At 35.9% G+C, this 19,875-nt stretch overlaps 1 long non-coding RNA gene across 1 annotated transcript; it reads left to right on the forward strand.

Annotated features, from left to right (window-relative positions):
- Positions 1-260: 260 nt before the first annotated feature.
- On the forward strand, positions 261-18,765 carry LOC127807257 (uncharacterized). Its single transcript, XR_008024624.1, has 3 exons — positions 261-340; positions 457-525; positions 18,527-18,765. It is a non-coding gene; the product is annotated as an uncharacterized LOC127807257 (long non-coding RNA).
- Positions 18,766-19,875: the final 1,110 nt, after the last annotated feature.

Raw genomic sequence — 19,875 nt, forward strand, 5'->3', positions numbered from 1 at the left:
TGAGGAATTATACATGATATTTTTAGGTATTGTGCAAAGGAAATGGAAATGTGGAGAAGTCAAAGGCTTGACTTAAGAGGAAATGGGACCCACAATTATTTGCAAGGTATGTGTGTGGAAATTATTTGAAGAGTTTGTGGTTTTTAATTAAATCAAGCCAAGCTATTATTTGCATATAAGCACTTTTCATTTAAGTTATTGTGCATAAGGGTAGTTTTGTAATTATGGAGATATGGGGATATATATATATAAGTGAGGAGGGCTTGTTTTGCATTAAATTAAAAGGAAAATTGAAGGAAAGGAGGAGAAGAGGAACCGACGCTCGGCCAAGAAGAGAAAGGTGAGCTAGGGTTTTCTTCATTACCACTTTTTCTTGATTTTGTGCTTCCAAGAGAGATTGATCAAGTTGGGTTTGTTTCCTTTCTTCTTTCCTTACCCATTTCTCTTATTTTGAAGTGTGAAGTGAAGGATTGCTTGTGTGGTGATTGTTCTTCAAGTGGAATCCTAAAGGAAAAGCTTCTAAAGGTAGGTTCTAATCTTCTTTTCTTCCTTTTGATTTCTTTGGGTTTGGTGTTTTTCAAGAAAATCTTGGTTTGGAATCTATGTAGAAATGGTTGTAAATCTCTCAAATCCCTTGTTTGATCTTGTTAGTTTCATTTGGATTTCAAAATAGGGCTTGTTCAACCCTATAACCCCTTGAGAGTGATGTATTCAGTGTTTGGGTGTAGTTGGTACAAGTCTTTGGGTGGAACTTGCATGTTTGGAGGGTTTTCGGGGGGGGGGGGGGGGGGGGGGGTTCTTGGCTTCGACCGGTCAAGAGAAACTGTCGACCGTTTTTGCCTTGTGACAACTTGCGCATGTTTCACTAATTTTGGCATAACTCTTAGTAGAAAACTCCGATTGAAGAACCGTTTGAAGCGTTATAAACTAGAATTGATATGATTCATTTTGGTATATAACTCAACCCATTTAGTTAACATTTGTGTAGTCTATTGTTGTGAGCTTTAAAGGGTTTGGTTCTCCCTTCTGTTTGTTATGGAATGAAGCTAGGTTGTTACGAGTAGGTTCTCGTAGGGGTTGCTATGGCCAAGAGTAATTTTATGTGTTCCTTTTATTTATAGTACATGGTCAGTTCATATGCATGCAAGATCTTGGGATATGCATTGAGGGTTCCATTTGACTTGAGTTCTTGTCCCACAACCATGATATTTATTTATTAGTTGTTAAGCACGAGCAATTGCATTTGGTGTGTGTTTTACTAGTTGGGTGAGGCTTGGTGGGATGCTTGGCTTATGGGGGCTTTGTATCCTTTTCGGTCTACTACGCCACCCCTTATCTGTTGCATCCGCACGAGTCATGGTGCCAGTTTTGAGATACAATTGTACGGTGTTGGGTTTTTTGAACCGAGTTATTAGGGATGCCTCGGCATGAAGAGTTTTTTTTATCTTGGATGGTTATGCATACCAGCGGGTGTGGTAGCTCCCACTCAAGCGAGCTTCAGTTTGTAGCACAGGTACAATCTACCTTCAAGGCGATAACAGGTTTTTGATAAGGACTTGGGTGCTAGTGCATTCCTTATTTGGGCCCTAAGATCCTATATATGTGCATTGTTACTTATGCAGTTGGTACTTGTGTCATTTTATGAGATTGCATGGCGTGTTATGCATGAGTTTTGGTTTGTTATGCACTTGAGATGTAGGTTTACTCTAAGCACCTACTCTATCCGTCTTTCATTTATTTATGAGCTTGTTGAGTCATTTGGGATCACCTTGTTTTCTCTTCATTCCAGGTAAGGGTAAGGACCCAGTTGTGGGTGAGTCTAGTAGTTCTCGACTACTTGGTTAGGCAGTGTAGAGGGCCGTGCAAACCTAACAGTTGTTAGCCTAGGGGTTTCTTTTTGTGCATTTTGTCGCTTTCGGACTGTATGTATCTTTAGTTTATTTGGGTCTATATGGTTTATACTTATTTTGAGGCCGGTGTTCCAGAAATGTATGTTATGCGTGCCTGGGCTATGTAAGCCTAGAGATAAGTTGTTGTGTAGCAGGATGAGGTTTTGTTATATATGCCGGGATGACAAGTTTTCTCTATCAGTTTTCTCTTAGTATCTATCAGTGGCATGCATGACTTGTTCTTCTTGTTAGTGTAGGTGCTCTAGACCCAATTAGATTGGGTATGTTGTACACTGATAATTGTAATCATGTTTATTATCGAATAAGGAGTTATTCAATTTCACAAGAAGTCATTCTATTAGTTTCTTGTTATTATTGTAATAACCAAATGAAACTAGATAGAAGTCCATATGATGTATAATGTGATTAATCTATAAAGATGTGAGATGATGCATCATAGTTTCTAGACATCATTAAACGTCCCAAGTCATAGCAATGTCAAGAATGGACATTGACAATTGCGGTAAGACTTGTATGTGCTATGTTTTTGCTATGTGATAGCAATGGGGCTCTCACACCCAAAGGCATGGGGATGCCTAGACAAGTACATAGGTGACTAATGTTGGAGAATGTGTCCCTGGACATGACTCGCCATGAGAATCTATTTTGATTATATGTTGATGGAATTCTCATACGAGATGGGTGTAACTAATCCTTGGACCTGAGGTGACCTGAGGTTGTCACAGTCATCTCATAAGAAGACCGGTATGCTTTTACATTGTTTCGATGGGCCTAGACAAAGGTTACATGTGGGCGATCATTGGGTATATCGTGAGGCTTATGGAGATGGGTGCATAACCAAGATGGGACTCGTCTATCCCTTGATAGAGGATGATGTATCTAAGACGCCTTCGGTGGATATTCACTTTAAATCCATGGCCATGGTGAAAGAGATCAATAAGGAGTTATTGATTTACTTTCTAATTAAGTGAAGATATCCGAAAGACTGAAGAAAACTCATGTGATCGTTATCAAGCAACACATTGTCATACTTGAGATCACATAAGATACATTGATGAGAGGATCGAATTACACGGTAACCATGCTCGTGAAAGGTTATTTGCAGATTATGAATCCTTTTAAATAATTGAGTAGGCATGATGCCTTACTAGAGGCCAATCTTGTCTTATGTGTTTGTTCCGACACATTGCCAACATATTCGAAAGCCTAATGAGTCATATGCAATAGGCACGGTCCCTGGCTTAAACTAGGAGAGTGGACGTATGGTTAAGTGGGACACTTCAGCAAGAAGCTGTGCAGTCATAGGTTCTCACGGAAAAAGAACAAATAGACGTAATGACGTCAATATGGCGAGGGGTCGTCATAATGGAAAGAGTTTCCTAAAATGGCAATTAATTAAATTAGGAAGGAGTTTCTAATTTAATAATTTTCTATTTGTTGGAGTGGCAAATAGGAAATAAAATATATTTGAGCTTAAGTTAATATTTAGACTAAATTGGATTTGGACCAAATATTAAATTAAATATTATATTTGGACTAAATTAGATTTGGGCCAAATATTAAAATAAATATTATATTTGGACTAAATTAGATTTGGGCCAAATATTAAATATTATATTTGGACCAAATTAGATTTGGGCCAAATATTAAATAAAATATATTTGGGCTTGAATTAGATTTGGGCCACAATATTTTATTAAACCTATAAAAGGATTTGACCATTTAATTATAATCCTAGTTGGACTAGAATAAACCCATTTGATTTGAGTTCCTAATTGGACTAAACTAAATGGGCCAGCCCATATCCATTAGGGTTTAAGAAACTCTAGAGCTCCTTATAAATACCCATTTATGGGTTGCCCAAATATAAGGGTTTTTGGTGTCGTTTTTCAAGAGTTGAAAAACGTATTGCCTCTCACTCTTCCCGTTTCTTTTGGCATCAATACGAAACGAGGGCGTTCTTTTTCCATCCATACACAAGCCATGCAAAGGAGAAGGAGCTAGCACTCCTATTCCGCTCTCCTTGCCAACGAACGCGTGCCGCGTATCATGAGTTAGAGGCCGGACACTTGGACGGCTCGAATCCACGAATGATTCGATAATCTAAAGGTTAAATTTATTTATTTGTTCATGAATGATTTGATTTCGACGTTGATCCAATTGCCGGGATCGAGGTAAGGTTCAAATTTTTGAACTACTCTGCTTGCCCCATAGCGATCTTGCTTTACTTTCATTTCTTGATTAGGTTGTCTCTATTTTAGTAGGGCACCCTCTCTAGTTCTTTGGGGACCTGGGTGGGGGCCTTACAACTCGATTACATAAATGATCCATAGACTTAGCATGTTTTTGGAATATATATACTCAATTAAAAAGATAATTCACTCGAGTACACATAAATTATTATTTGATTAACATATCAAGTACTCGATTACAAAAACAGTCCAGATATTTGATAAATTTTTGGAGGATATATACTCAATTACAAAGAGAATTTACTCGAGTATACTTAAATCATTACTCAATTACAAAAACTGAATACTCGATTAATTTTTCATGGACATAAACTTATATTATCTACTCAAATACAAAGATAACTTAGTTGAGTACATTTGATCTTTACTCGAATATATTGAGACTCGTAATCGATTATCTATCACATAGCTTATGTTTACTCGATTACAACCAAGATATACTCGATTAAAATAACATGCCTACTTTGAATTAGTCTTAAGGCTTGTAGCGATCCATTTATCCATGATTTAATGAATATTTGTGGGTTTAAGGAATTTTGTGAAAGATATTAAATTTAATGTATTTTTGATTGAGGAGATAATTGCAAATGTTCAGAAGTTTTAGGGCTTAAGTATAATTCTGGAAACTGGGGGGCAGTATTCCCTTAAAATTAAAATATGCACATTAATAAGTGAGGAAGTTGGTAGAGTAGGTGGCACTCATGTGTGAGTGGCTAGCGAAGGTTACGGGTTTAAGCTTGGGTGCGCATGAGTTGGAATTTTTGCTGGAATTAATTCTAGCCAACAAACGCCAAAACGACACTATTTCAAGCAGGTGCTAGGTACGTGCCATGAGCGTAGCTACGAGATTGGGCCATGCGTGTGCCATGCGAGCAGGCCACTCCATGTGTGTGCCATGCATGATCATGCTGTGCCACGTGGGGCTTATGTGGCCCTGTTTTAGGCACCTGGTGTGGCAACTTGCTGCCACCCACTTGTTTTGCAACTCTTTTCATGCTACTCGGCTTTATAAATAAAGGTGGAAACATGGGAAGAATTGGGGAAAGCAAGGAAAAGATTAGGAAGGCAAGAAGGAATGAAGGAAAGTGGAAAAAAAATGTGGTAGCGTGCAAAGTAAGTGACTTAAGTTGGTTTTAGTAGTGTGTATTTCAATATTTCTTTTGACTTATTATGTCTAAATTTTGCTAGAAGAGCCTTGTGTTGTGACATCGATAACCCAGGTTTTGTGAGAAATTTAAAGGAAAATATAAGAGGCAAGCTTCTTTTCCTTCTTTCCCTCTCTATGGTTTGAATTCTTTATTTTCTAGTCTCCTATGGGTCTCTTGATTTGTGAGCTTCTTTAAGAGGTAATCTTGATGTATTTCTTTCAAGAGCTTGAATAGGGCTTGGTTCTCCTTGTGTTTCTTCATGGAATGATGCCTAACCATGCAAGAATAGGTTCCTAGATGGTGTTGGGTGGTTGTATGGTTTACAACTTTATTTTATGGTTGCATGATAATGGGTGGTTAGCAGTTGGGGGTTCATATGATGATTATGCAAAGGCATGAGCATGCTAGTGTGTTGTGTGTGTGCATTTAGAAGGAATTAGCGTGACATTCGTATTCTTATGTGGGTGTAGCATGGCTTGATGCATGGCTTATGGGTTATGTATTATCGCTAATGTTGTAATAGCCTTGCATTCTTATATGTTGCATTGCATGGTTACAATTGTGTGGGGCGGGGTATACCCTCGAGCATGGGCTCGATGAGCTGTGGCTTAGTGTGACTTTGTGCGAGCATTGGGGTCAGGAGCATTTGGCTCTGTTTTGTTGTCATGTGAGCGTTGGGCTTAGGAGCTCTGACTCATGTTGTGGTTGTGGCACTTTAGGGCTCGAAACGTTGTTATGGTTGCTTCGACACACGTGGTTATGGATGGGAGCCTTGGCTCCAGATATGCTAGCCAGTTTATGGCTGCATGCAGGTTTGTATATGCAACCTTGGGCGCCCCTATGAGTTTTATGTGTGGGCCCCTCAGTTTGCTATATGTGCATTGTTGCATGCATTGTTATATGGGCTGAGTTATGGTTTATGTCATGGCTTGTATGCGTTGTATGGGTAAGGTAGTCTTTAACCTTGTGACCATTTTTTTCTGTATGCTTTTTAAGTCTTGAGACTCACTCTTACTTGCCATCATTCTAGATAGGGGAAAGGCGAAGACTGAGAGTGAGTGTAGTGGTGTCTGACTTGGTGGGTAGTATGTGTACAGGGAAATCCCAACAGACGATCTTTGGGGGGTTGGTTACTGTTCATTTGAACTCAACTCTTCAATGGAAAAAGAAACGATCGTGCATACATACAAAGGATTACTCTACTAATTCTAATAGAATTAAGATCCCGAAGCTGGAAAATTGAAAAATTTTAGTCCATAATATTTTAGAGCTGCAGATCAGAAGTAAAAGCCAAAAATAACTTCATCTATGTTATTACTTGAACTAGCAATTTAGGCTATGGAGACTTTCAAGTTTAATATGGTTAAGTAGCCTAAAAAGGGAGATAAAACAAAAAAACAAAAAAGAAGAAGAAAGGAAAAACACAATCCATGTTTAGAAATTCCAAAAAGAACCTAACTTTGACTCACAAAACATAAGAAAATATTAACAAAAATTGCCAAAAGTAAACTACACGTAATTAAGATCAAGAACATACACAGTACCATGGACACTTTTCTTCTTCTTAGGCATTGTGAGGACCATAATCTTAGGCTTTCAAATTGGACAAAATGTTGTCTAATCACACGACAATAGTCAGATCACCCAAGAAAAATGGTTTTTAGGTTTGGTTTTTAATAAGGAATTGGACCCCACCAATTAGATTTAACATAAATGAAATAAAAATTTGAAGACAATAATAATGAACTGAAGTAACACAACCATTTTCAACCTTTTCTTCAAATCCCAATAAGGTAAACTGAAGCTTATGAGACTGTTGATTAAAGTATTAGATAAAGAGAATATTCAAAAATGGATATTAAAGTGATGGTGGCACCTTAAAAGCAAGAGGATTTGTTAAAATGTATACCGGTTCCAAGACAATACTTGCATCTTTTGTGCTCTTTCCATTTTACATTATTTATCTCAACCACCATCAAATCACTTACCACTAATTCACAACACCACAAATATTCACAACACCACTAATTCCAGCATATACAATATACAATTAAAGAATTAATTTTAAGAAGAGGAAAAGGAATAAGATAGCATTCAAATCACTTACCATGAGAAATTATTCAGTAGGGTCAAAATCAGATCCAAGTAACTTCTTAAAAAGGAGATCATGTTGTGTTGAGTGTAGATTTTGATGATTGATGATTGGCATGTGTGAATGTGAATGTTCATTTATATTTTATGTACTAACAAAGCATGAAGCCTTCATAAGGCTTACAAAGCTATTCTTTAGTGATTTCATGACACAGGTTATATATGGAAACTTCTTATATTGATATAGAGATTTCATTATATATGGAAACAAGTTTTTAGAGAGCTTTCTAGAAATTTGAGTATTTGAGCTATGTATGGAAAGTTCTTCTTGGAATGGAAAGTCTAGAAGATATATATGGAATCATTGTTCATATATGGGAAGTTCAAAAGATCTATATGGAAGTTTTTGAGGAGATTGGAGTAGTCCACTATATGGAGTTGTCGTATATGTAACTTGGCAACATGGCATTGTTAATGTGGCATTTTGATAACATGGCAGCCACGTGGAGCTCACTCATCAAGGATACATCATCTCGTTGGTCTAGATATTGTAAGAGAATCAAGGAGTAAATTTAAAGGTTCCTAAAAGCTCCTCTACTCAGTTAAATATGGAAGATTTTTTTTGAATTGCATTCAAATGGAGAAGTTAAAGATTTAGCATTATTGTTCAACATTAATGGAGGAAATTAAGGTTTGAAAATTAAACCTTGATTGATATTACTTTCCTTTATTGCTGATTCTCTCTCATTAAAAGGATATGGAGGCTCAAATCATGGAATCAAGTATTCTACTAATTATGGCTAATTGATATCTTCATTATGGGAGAATATTCAAAGGATATCTTGCATATATTCAGCTACACAAATTGATTCTCTACTTGTCAACATTTTTTTAGTATGGAAACTTGATCAATTAAGGGCTTTTGAGGTTATAATTGATATATTCATTGTTGGACAAATTTGCTTCATTATTTGGTTGGATTTTACACCATTTGGAGGTTAAAATTCAAAATTCAAATTAGCTATGCTTGTTATGGAAGCTAAGGGGCCAATTGCACAATCAAAGGAGTTTGAAGATCAATTAGAAGTCAGAATTGATCATTTGTTATTTAATTTCGATTTTGCAAGAATTATGAAGGGTTTGGATGATATTTTAATCCTTGAAATCAGCCATGCATTATTGGAATTGATTTGCTCATTCAAGGCTGATTGGAGATCTACAAAAGTCAAAGGTCTTGAAGATCAATCAAGTTAGCTAATTATGGAAGGTAAATCAAAAATTCAAAACGAAGGGCTGAGATTGGCTTGAAGACTTGACACATGGAGAGCTGAGATTGATCAAGGAAAGCCTTCTCTAACACTATATAAAAGGGTCTCTTGAAGGCTTTGGAACAACTTTTGGAAGCCCTATTATTTTCTACATCATTGGCCAAGATTTTCACTCTTTCTAAGTCTTTCTTTTCCCCTATCTTCTTGAGAGAAAACTAAGAGAGTTCTCTACACTTCATTGTATTATTTTTGAGAGAACCCTATTTCTCAATCTCTACTATTCTTGTATCTTGTAAAGAGCGTACAAAATCCAAACTAGTGAGTGTGAGACTCCAAAAATAGTTTGGTGGTGGTGAAGCCAAGTGAAGGCTTCGGTGGTTGTATCAAAAGTTTCATATAGTGGATTTGGTTGAAAATCCTAAGGAAGGAAATCCTTAAGTAATGGATGTAAGCCATAAGGGCCGAACCACTATACATCGTTGTGTTCTTCTTCTCTTCACTCTTTACTTATTCTTGCTTGATTATACTTGTTTGTTTTTGGTTTTGTGTGGCCAAATCCTAAGGCCTACATTCTTGTTGGTTATTATATTCTGATTTTCTTTAATTGATCATTTCTTTGTACTCATTCAATATTCCATTTGGTTTATTTAAAGTCTTGTTATTGTGTGCATTCAAATCACATGTTTTCACCAAGTTGTAATTTGAAGAGTATATTGGATCTAAGCACATACTAGCACAGCCAGTGGATATCATATTATCCATCTAGTATTTAAGTGCTCCCGTACTCTCAACTATAATTTTGGTTTGTATTAAATTTGTTTTCTCATATATATACGTGCATAAGTTTTGCATTAAAGTTTTTAAAAGGTGTCAATTCACCCCCCTCTTGACTAGGTTAGAACTCAACATGTTGCTCTAACAATGTGATGAGGGTCGGGCTACGAATGAAGTTGAAACAACATTAGTGTATCTGGAAAAGTTTGATTGTGCGTCTTCAAAGAAACGGGCATAAAATTCACTTACAAACTTCGGTTTTAGCCCATAATATATGCTACTGATTATGTTTTTTCGCCATTTAAATTTCCTTTTGTGCTAAAAAACAATTTTTTACTTATTCTAGAGTCTTTTATTTTGTGTTGGGCTTTTAATGTAAGGGCAATGGAACTATGTAGAGCACTATGCTGTACAACCAGAAAAATAAGCAGAGTGTACAAGAGTGATTAGATCACTGTTATCAAACACAACATAGAGAAAGCTAAAATTTGTTGTAGTAACCAAACCATAGTAATCAATAAAAGACCATCAACTTTAACAAAATGGATAACAATATTTCCCTCTAACCTTTGTTGTTCCTCCTATTTTCATGTCTCTCTCAAAACTCATCCTCAATTCTAACTTAAGGATTCAATGGACAAGCCAAGACTTGAGATCCCTTTTCAGTTTCAATCTTCCATTGGGTGTGAGAATACTTCTTGGTTGGCGTGCGTGATCCATCTCATCGATCATAAATTTTTTTACTTGAAATTAATAATGTAAATTATTTAAGTTTATGTCTTAGAAAGTCAAAACTTACTGCTTCTTAATTAGAAAACAATTATTAACTTAATTTGCTTATCTAAGTTGATTAAATCATCACAAAACAAATTAAATAATAAATGTTCATTTCAATAGTGTCCACGTACATTAGCCTTTCGATAATATACAATTGGAACAACAAAATTCATTAATTTGTTAATTTTCTTTGTGTAGCCGTTAAGAATCAAACATCTTAAGGCTAAAAGCCAAACAAATAACAATAAAGTGATAAGCTTTCCCAATAAATAACATATAAAAATCAATCGTTCGTAAAATGTAATACGAAAACTGATTTGATGGAATATGTATGTGTTTCTATATATATATATATACGTACACACACAGAGTATCAAATTAACTAAACTCTTGTACACACAGAATGTACAAGAGTAGTCAGATCACTTATTAGGCATTTTATAAAACATATGGTGTGCTTGTACAATTAAAACATAACCAATGAGTCCAAATAGTAAGGGAAAAACCAATTTAGGGAAAGAAATAGATTGACGTACCAGATTGAAGTCCCTGCAATGAGGTTTTGGATTTGGAAGGATGAAGGGTTGGTTCTTCATTAACTAGATTGACGTACCAAAGGTGTTCGTGAAAGTAAAGCAAGATCGCTACGGGGCAAGCAGCGTAGTTCAAAAATTTTGAACCTTACCCCGATCCCGGCGATTGGATCAACGTCGAAATCAAATCATTCACAAACAAATAAATAAATCTAACCTTTAGATTATCGAGTCGTTCGCGGATTCGAGCCGTCCAAGCGTCCGGCCTCTAACTCGTGATACGCGGCACGCGTCCGTTGGCAAGGAGAGCGGAATAGGAGTGCTAGCTCCTTCTCCTTTGCGCGGCTTGTGTATGGACGGTAAAAGAACACCCACGTTTCAAATCGATGCCAAAAGAAACGGGGAAGGGTGAACGGCAATGCGTTTTTCAACTCTTGAAAAATGACACCAAAAATCACCTCAATAATGGGCAACCTATAAAAGGATATTTATAATGAAATATTATAGGGTTTCTAAAACCCTAATGGATTGGGCTAGCCCATTAATTCTAATTTAATTAGAATCATAAGTGGGCTTATTCTAGTCCAACTAGAAATATAATTAAATGGCCCAATCCTTTTATAGGTGAAATAAAATATTATGGCCCAAATCTAATTCAAGCCCAAATATATTTTATTTAATATTTGGCCCAAATCTAATTTGGTCCAAATATAATATTTAATATTTGGCCCAAATCTAATTTAGTCCAAATATAATATTTATTTTAATATTTGGCCCAAATCCAATTTAGTCCAAATATAATATTTAATTTAATATTTGGCCCAAATCTAATTTAGTCCAAATATTAACTTAAGCCCAAAAATATTTTATTTCCTATTTGCCACCCCAACAAATAGAAAATCATTAAATTAGAAACTCCTTCCTAATTTAATCAAATGCCATTTTTAGGAAACTCTTTCCATTACGACGACTCCTCATCATATCGACGTCATTACGTCTATCTGTTCTTTTTCCGTGAGAACCTACGATGGCACAACTTCTTGCCGAAGTGTCCCACTTAACCATACGTCCACTCTCCTGGTTTAAGCCAGGGATCGTGCCTATTGCGTATGACTCATTAGGCTTCCGAATATGTTGGCAATGTATCGGTACGAACACATAAGACAAGATTGGCCTCTAGCAAGGCGTCATGCCTACCCAATTATTCAGAAGGATTCATAATCCGCAAATAACCTTTCACGAGCATGGTTACCGTGTAATACGATCCTCTCGTCAATGCATCTTATGTGATCTCAAGTATGGCGATGTGTTGCTTGATAATGATCACATGAGTTTTCTTCGGTCTTTCGGATATCTTCACTTAATAGAAAGTGAATCAATAACTCCTTATTGATCTCTTTCACCATGGCCATGGATTTAAAGTGAATATCCACCGAATGCGCCTTAGATACATCATCCTCTATCAAGGGATAGACGAGTCCCATCTTGGCTATGCACCCATCTCCATAAGCCTCATGATATACCCAACGATCGCCCACGTGCAGCCTTTGTCTAGGCCCATCGAAACGATGTCAAAGCATACCAGTCTTCTTATGAGATGACCGTGACAACCTCAGGTCCAAGGATTAGTTACACCCATCTCGTATGAGAATTCCATCAACATTTAACCAAAATGGATTCTCATGGCGAGTCATGTCCAGTGACACGTTCTCCAACATTGGTCACCTATGTACTTGTCTAGGCATCCCCATGCCTATGGGTGTGAGACCCCCATTGCTATCACATAGCAAAAACATAGCACATACAAGTCTTACCGCAATTGTCAATGTCCATTCTTGACATTGCTATGACTTGGGACGTTTAATGATGTCTATAAACTGTGATGCATCATCTCACATCTTTATAGATTATTCACAGTATACATCATATGGACTTCTATCTAGTTTCATTCGGTTATTACAATAATAACAAGAAACTAATAGAATGACTTCTTGTGAATTTGAATAACTCCTTATTCAAATAATAACATGATTACAATTGTCAGTGTACAACATGTCCAATCTGATTGGGTCTAGATCACCTACACTAACAGTTCGAACTACTAGATTGTCACGTCGTGGGTTAGTCTTGGGGAAGAAATAGATTCCTTACAATGAGGTTTTGGATTTGGTGGGATGAAAGATTGGTTCTTCGCTGGGATTGAAGGCTTTGGATTTGGATTTGGATTTGCTATGTAGAAAAAAAAATCATAGCAAAAAGATTGTTTTGTTGTAGTGTGTTGTGTATATCAGTACCCTATAGCGTTTGGCTAGCGGGTTGTTTTAATTTTGTCGTCTCCACACCTAACAACTTTGTGTATTCCATGCTTCTATTGTGTTAGCTTGGCTGTCACATTCTTGGTTGTTGTATGTCTTTCTCTCTTCTCAAGGGACTCCACCTTAGTTTCCCTAGTTTAGGGGTTTCTGGGTTGGGGATCCCTACAAGGCTTTTCTAATAAGAATATTATTTGAGTATAATGGATTTTTACTTGAATACAAGAATTAGATCACAGAATTATTCGATTACATGAAGCTTTTTACTTGATTATAAGAACCTATTTTCTAATCTAATATGAGATATCATTATATTACGCGAGTAACACAGATTTGTACTTAATTAAGATACTTGCTTTACTCAATTGATCTATATATCTTACGTGATTATTTTTACACTCAATCATTAAGTCTAACACATTGTTATAGTCATCATCACTTAATAGAAATTTTCTTATATCCTTTTCAAATCAAACTTTAATAAACTAACAAATTACTCAACAACATTTCTTCCCAGAAACCTTGTTAGTCATTTTAAATATTGAGTTGGACCTCTACATCAATTTAAAGTGAATCTTTATTTTCAAACTAAAAATTTCAAATAAAACTCAGTTTGCCCATAAAATAAGAACCAACAACATAGGCATTATTTTAACCATTGTTGTTGCTAAAATACAACAATGAATTTATTTGACTGGGAATGTCATTGTCTAACAGCATGAGTTTGCAAGGAAGAAAATAGTCAGAGGGCACGAGGAGGTCCCTCGGTAAACACTCTAATGCTTAGGTAAAACACTGAGGATGCAAAAAAATGTAGAGCAGAATTTCTACCAATGTTAGAGACGTAGATTTTCTAAAATGAAGGCCTACTTATTTATAGAGGAGAATGGGGAAATCTTAAATCTCCTTGGTTTGGAATTTTGTAGATGATGTTTATCCCAATATTCTAATATCTTATCAGAATTAGGATTTTAATAGATAATATTTATCCCTTTTGTACCAAGGTTTTATTAGAATTCCTAAAGGATAATATCTATCCTTTTTATGGGACCCTCGAGGGGATTTACAGATGTTGGAGTTATCAAAATTTTCATGTTGCATGGGACCCTCCTCCAATTAATGGGAAATTTACACATTTTTAGCCAAAAACCATTATAAAAGTTCCATCAAAGTTACAACAGTTAAATTAAAACCCTGTCCATGAAACGTGAAATACAACCCAAAAATGAAATGTTGATCCTATCAAAACATGTCACAACATATAGGATAATTAACATGCTCTTATAACTATCTTGAACTAGGGACTATAATGGTCTCTAGCAGTGGTAGTCACTTTGAAAACATTCTAAAAATGTTTAGAATGTAAGTCACGAGCCTCTATATAGCTTAGTAAAATTTAATGTATACCATGCACCCTTATTTTCCCATTCAACTATTTTTAGGGTCCATTCGCTAAGACAATGCTCTTTCTTTACGAAGTGAGTGACCTTGTATATATACAAAATAAAATGGCATGCCATGACAATTACATAACATAACATAAAATAAAATGCATCACATAAGATGACATGCCATTATGCTCTATGCATGCAAAAAGGGCTAAGAAAGATCACTTACTGTGGTCCCCAGGTACTGAGATCTCTCTCTTCCTTCCTTAGTCCTTTTCCTTTGGAAGAAGTGCCCTCCTCAAGCTCCCAAAACTTCCCTAGATTCTACCTCTCTTCCTCTCAATTTTTTGTAGCTTGCATGAATGAAAATGAGAAGAAAACCCTATTCTCCAAGCCTTGTATGACCTCATACCATTTACCCTATTTCCCTTACTTGATTCCATATTTATCCCTCTCATAGGGGCATTTTAGTCCACAAAGATTAGGAGACAACCTACAAATTTACCCAATCCTTTCTCTGGTTTACTTTCCTTCTTTTTGTAGCTTTTTTAGGTTTTGTTGGCTAGGTCAATTAGGGCAAACATCAATCCTAATCCTCTTTTATCCCTCATATTTTACCCAAACTTTTGAAAGATAATTATGGGGAAAATCTCTTATCTCGTCTCCTTGATTATCATTTAATTTATCATTAGTTTAACCAAATCATGGAGCTCAACAATTAACTGATTTTGACCCTTAAAATTGTCTCATTAATTGGATATTGATGCCGAAAATTGTGTTATAAAATCCCCAAGATTATAATTCAAAACCTAGTTTTAGCTTAATTATTCCTAAAATTTTTCACTAATTTAGTCGACCAATCTATGCAGTTTGGTAGACTAAACTAGTCTAATGAGTTGGCATAAATTCTTCTTTCTTAGTTTGGTTAATCAAGGGGTTTAGATTGGTTAACCAAACTGGTCTAGTAAGCTAGACCAATTTTGACTTCTCATTTTGGTTGACTAAACATTTTAGTTTGCTTAACCAAACTAGTCTATTGGACCACTTTTAACCTTTTCATTCCTGTTGGCTAGCTACCTAGTATGGTTGACCAAATTAACGCAATAAGCTAGACTAGTTCTTTTCCTCCCAATCTACTTGACCAAAGCTCTTAGGCTTTAATCTTTGATAAACTAAATGCGCCTTTTATGGGTTTTTTTTCCTTCTTTAATCTTCATTTGTTTCCTTACTTTCTTAACCATCTTCTATGCCTACCTTAAGCAAGAATTTTTCTTATGATTTCACTATTTAAAACCATATCAGGTCCATCTAGATTGATTGGGTCTTCCTTGATTAGGCTCAAATATTCAATTTCTTTTAAAATTTTGAGTTAAGAGATTTAATTAATTGGAGCAAAAACAACATGTTGTTACATCCTTCCCTCCTTAACAGAATCTTGTCCTTAAAATTCAGGAAGATTTATGCTATAGGCCACAAACATTGTCATTACATTCAATCTATAAAAATTACGTCATGCAAATACTTACCTTCATATATTAGTTAAATGAGGCCACACAGTGAACATTCCCATCTCGCAATTGGATGAGTTGGCATAATTAACAAATCTCACACACCAATACACAAGGCAACCGTGTTGCTTCAAGTCAAAGGATCAGTTACACAATCGCAACTGATAACAAATCATTAATCCCTTTAGCCACGTAATTTGTTATCAACATCATGTTTGGTGCATTGTTCAACCAACAACCACCCAGTTATTTACTATAACCATCATATGCTTTTTGGCATGTAACTTACCAAGTTTTATCATTAGTATCTCATACTAATCAAAGTAGTAAACTTTTGTGCTAGTCTATACTCACTTTCCCAAAGTCCCCATTTAAGAAAGCTAAGGACTAGGAATAATTTGAAATGTCTCATACCAAAGAATCTCGTCTTCATATTCTTAAGAACTTAAGAACAAAATCTCCAATAAGAAATCTAGGGACTCATTCATACAAAATTAGAGACTCATGAATGAAGATAAATTTCCATTTATTAAATACAAGGATACATAAAAATCTATTATTAAGGTATATCACTAACAATCTCCCACTTGCACTAATATTACTTCATATAGCACTTGTAATGACCTGATAGTAGGGCCTAGAATATGTTCGCCTTGTTTGGTGTGTTCCACTTTGGTGTGATTGATTTAAAAGGTTAAAACATTTCAAGTGTGGTGAGAGATGAAAACTAAAAGAGATCCATGTGTGTGGAATATTCAAAGTCAAAGGAAATGGAATTGGGAAGGAAGTCGAATGCAAAGGATGTGGAAAAGTCAAAATTGGGCCTTGAAATTGGAAGAGAAATAGGGTTGTCGGTTGTGTTGTGTGTGTGTATACATATATAGGCACTTTCTATTTAATTTAATGGGAAGAAAAGGGGAGTGGGAACCTTGTAAATTCTTGCAAGTGCAAGGGCCAATTGGGGAGAGGAAGGAGTATATAGGGAAGGCTTGTTTAATTTTTCTTCATTTTTTCCTTCTTATCCCGATTCTTCTTCTCCTCTTGTTCCATCTACTTTTCTGCTTCATCTTCTTCTTATTGATGCCAAAGAGGAGATTGGTTGTTGAAGTTAGGGGGCTATTTGCCGGTTTCAGAAGCTTGGTTCCTGGCTTGCCTTCTCCTTTGGATTCATCCATCCACTAAGGCAAGTTCCTATTCTATCTCTTTTTCATGGAAAGTTCTCTTTCAGATTCTTGTTGATGTATGCCCTAATTATCTTCTTCCTTCGTGAATCATGAGTCATTTATTTACAGGTAGAGATATCATAAAACCCTTCGTTGGAAGGGGCTTTTGTATAAACTTGGTTGTTTGTAGCTTGCGTCGTTTTTCTTGTATTTTTGATAAATTGTGCCTATCATTTGAACGCAGACTTGATTCACCTTGTATTTCTAAAAGGAATGGCGTGTTTGATGCTAGGGTGTAGATGCATGCAAGAGTTTAGAGTTACTTGTATGCGTTTTTGGTCTTTCATGAGTTGATTTTTGAGTTGGAGAGGTTGTCTATCGACTAAATGGGGTGGATTGGTCGACAAATGGAAAAATGGTATTCTATTAGTTGACAAATTAGGTTTTAGTTTTCTATTGGTCGATAGATGCAAGGCATCTGTCTACAGATTGGGTCTTATAAGGAGAAATCGATCGATAGATGGACCCCCATCTATTGACAAATTAAAGTGTGGCTTTTGGTAGTCGATAGGTTTCTTCTCTCTATCGACAGTTTTCCCATGGTTGCTTGATTCCTTATTTTATACTTCCAGTATGCCCCATTTTCAGTATTCAACCTTCTAGTAAGCCCCGCCATATGCTTTAGCCTTGTTATCATCTTTGGAGGGTGGGAAAAATGGTTGATCATTTATATTTGCATTTATACAAATATTCTAGGAAATGGGGTATTGGGTGCTATGGTTGTGGTGAAGCATGAGAAAGGGTAATATCTACATAAAACACTCCCCAAGGAGATAAAGGGAATAAAATTCATAAGTACGCATAGTGATGCTATTGTATATGGGTAAGCGTGTGTGAACACCCCCAACTTTTAAGGCGGTGGGTTCGCGTATCTCATAAGGCGGTGTGTCCCCGCATTCCTTATGGTAGTGTGTTTATGTATCCTAAATGGAAGTGTGTTCTCGTATCCTGAAAGGTGGTGTGCCTGCAAAAGGCAGTGTGCCCTTGAGAATCTAAAGAATATCCTATCAAGCTAGTGAGGCTTATACCTAGCCATGGAAGTTTGACTCCATTACCACCTAGTATGAGCTAGGTGGAGGTTGGACGCAAGCCCAAGGCTGTATATGTCATTTGTTCGTTTATCAGCTGGCATACATCATGACTTGAGGCATGATTCTTGATATTATTAATCGTGGTAGGAAAAAATCTATGGTTTGATCATATTTAGTTTGTGTTGCTCCTCCTCAGCGAAATGGTCTTATGTATTTGTGGTGGTTGTATACTGCTCATTTCGTTATGATTCGTACTTATTTTATAGAATTGTTGAGCCTTGTGGCTCATATTTTTTATTGTGCCAATCCAGGTAAAGATAAAGAGAAAGCTAAGGAAGGTGACAGATCTAGCCACTGGTAAGTCTGGTGTTAGATATATGTACAGATGTTTTCCCAACTTGAAGGTCATTAGGGGTTGTTCTGAGGGAGTGACGATGAGTTCTATTTTGTAATTTTCCATAGCCCTTTTGATACATTGTAATGTATGGGTAGATAAGCCCCATGTGTTCACTATAATGACATGATGATGTATACATACATAGTTAGAGTTTGTTTGATTGGAATATTACCCATGTGATTAGCTTTTAATGGAGTGTGTTTCTATACCTTTTCTTTGATGACTCTCTCATGGATCTCCTATGCTAACGAGAGCTCCAAGAGGCCGGCCGTTATAGCACTACTACATCATCTTGTGGTATTTAATACCCATCTTCTCAAGATGACAATCAAACTATTACGAAGTTATGGATTTGGTAAGTGGGTTAGCTAAATTATCTACTGAGGTTATCTTTTGCAATTGCACCTCTCCACATGCCATAATCTCTCTAATTATGTGAAACATCTTTCAACATGTTTGGATTTTTTATGAGACCTTGGTTTCTTAGCTTGTGCAATAGCTCAATTATTGTTGCAATATAAAGATATTGACAACTTAATGGACGTAACCACTTTTAGTTCGAACGCAAACTTCTATATCCAAACATCTTTTTTTTTGCAGCATCACATGCCATTACATATTTGGCTTTAATGGTAGAATCTATAATGATTTCCCATTTAGAACTTTTCCAACTTACTTCTCCATTATTGCAAGCAAATATGAACTGATGTAGACTTTCTATCATCAATATCAGATTGAAAATCTAAATTTGTGAATCCATCAACACAAAAATTACATTCTCCATAAATAAGAAGCATACCTTTATTCCTTCTCAAGTACTTTAACATATGTTTCACTACCATCCAGTGTTGGTCACCTGGATTAGATTGATATCTACTATAACACTTCAAGCATACACAATATCAAACTTCATACATATCATCGCATACATCAGGCTTCCCATAGCTAAAGCACAAGGTTCCTTGTCCATACACTACAAAAAAATTGATTTTTCGCGGAGATTTTTTTGTGGTGGTTTATAAAACTGTCGCAAAATATGGTGTTTTACGACCGCTACCAAATACGTTTTTTGCAACGATTTCTTTAACATTTAACAGCGGTTTTAAAAATCGCCGCAAAATTCATTAAAAACTTAATTTTATGGCGATTTTTAAAAAGTCGCCACTAAATCGAGAAAATAAATAAATAATTAAAAAATAAAATTGAATTTTGAGCTAATTTTTGAAAATTGTGGCTAAATTCAAATAAAATTAAATAATTAAA

The sequence above is a fragment of the Diospyros lotus genome, chromosome 8 (assembly GCF_014633365.1).
Source record: "Diospyros lotus cultivar Yz01 chromosome 8, ASM1463336v1, whole genome shotgun sequence".
Classification (NCBI taxonomy): domain Eukaryota; kingdom Viridiplantae; phylum Streptophyta; class Magnoliopsida; order Ericales; family Ebenaceae; genus Diospyros; species Diospyros lotus.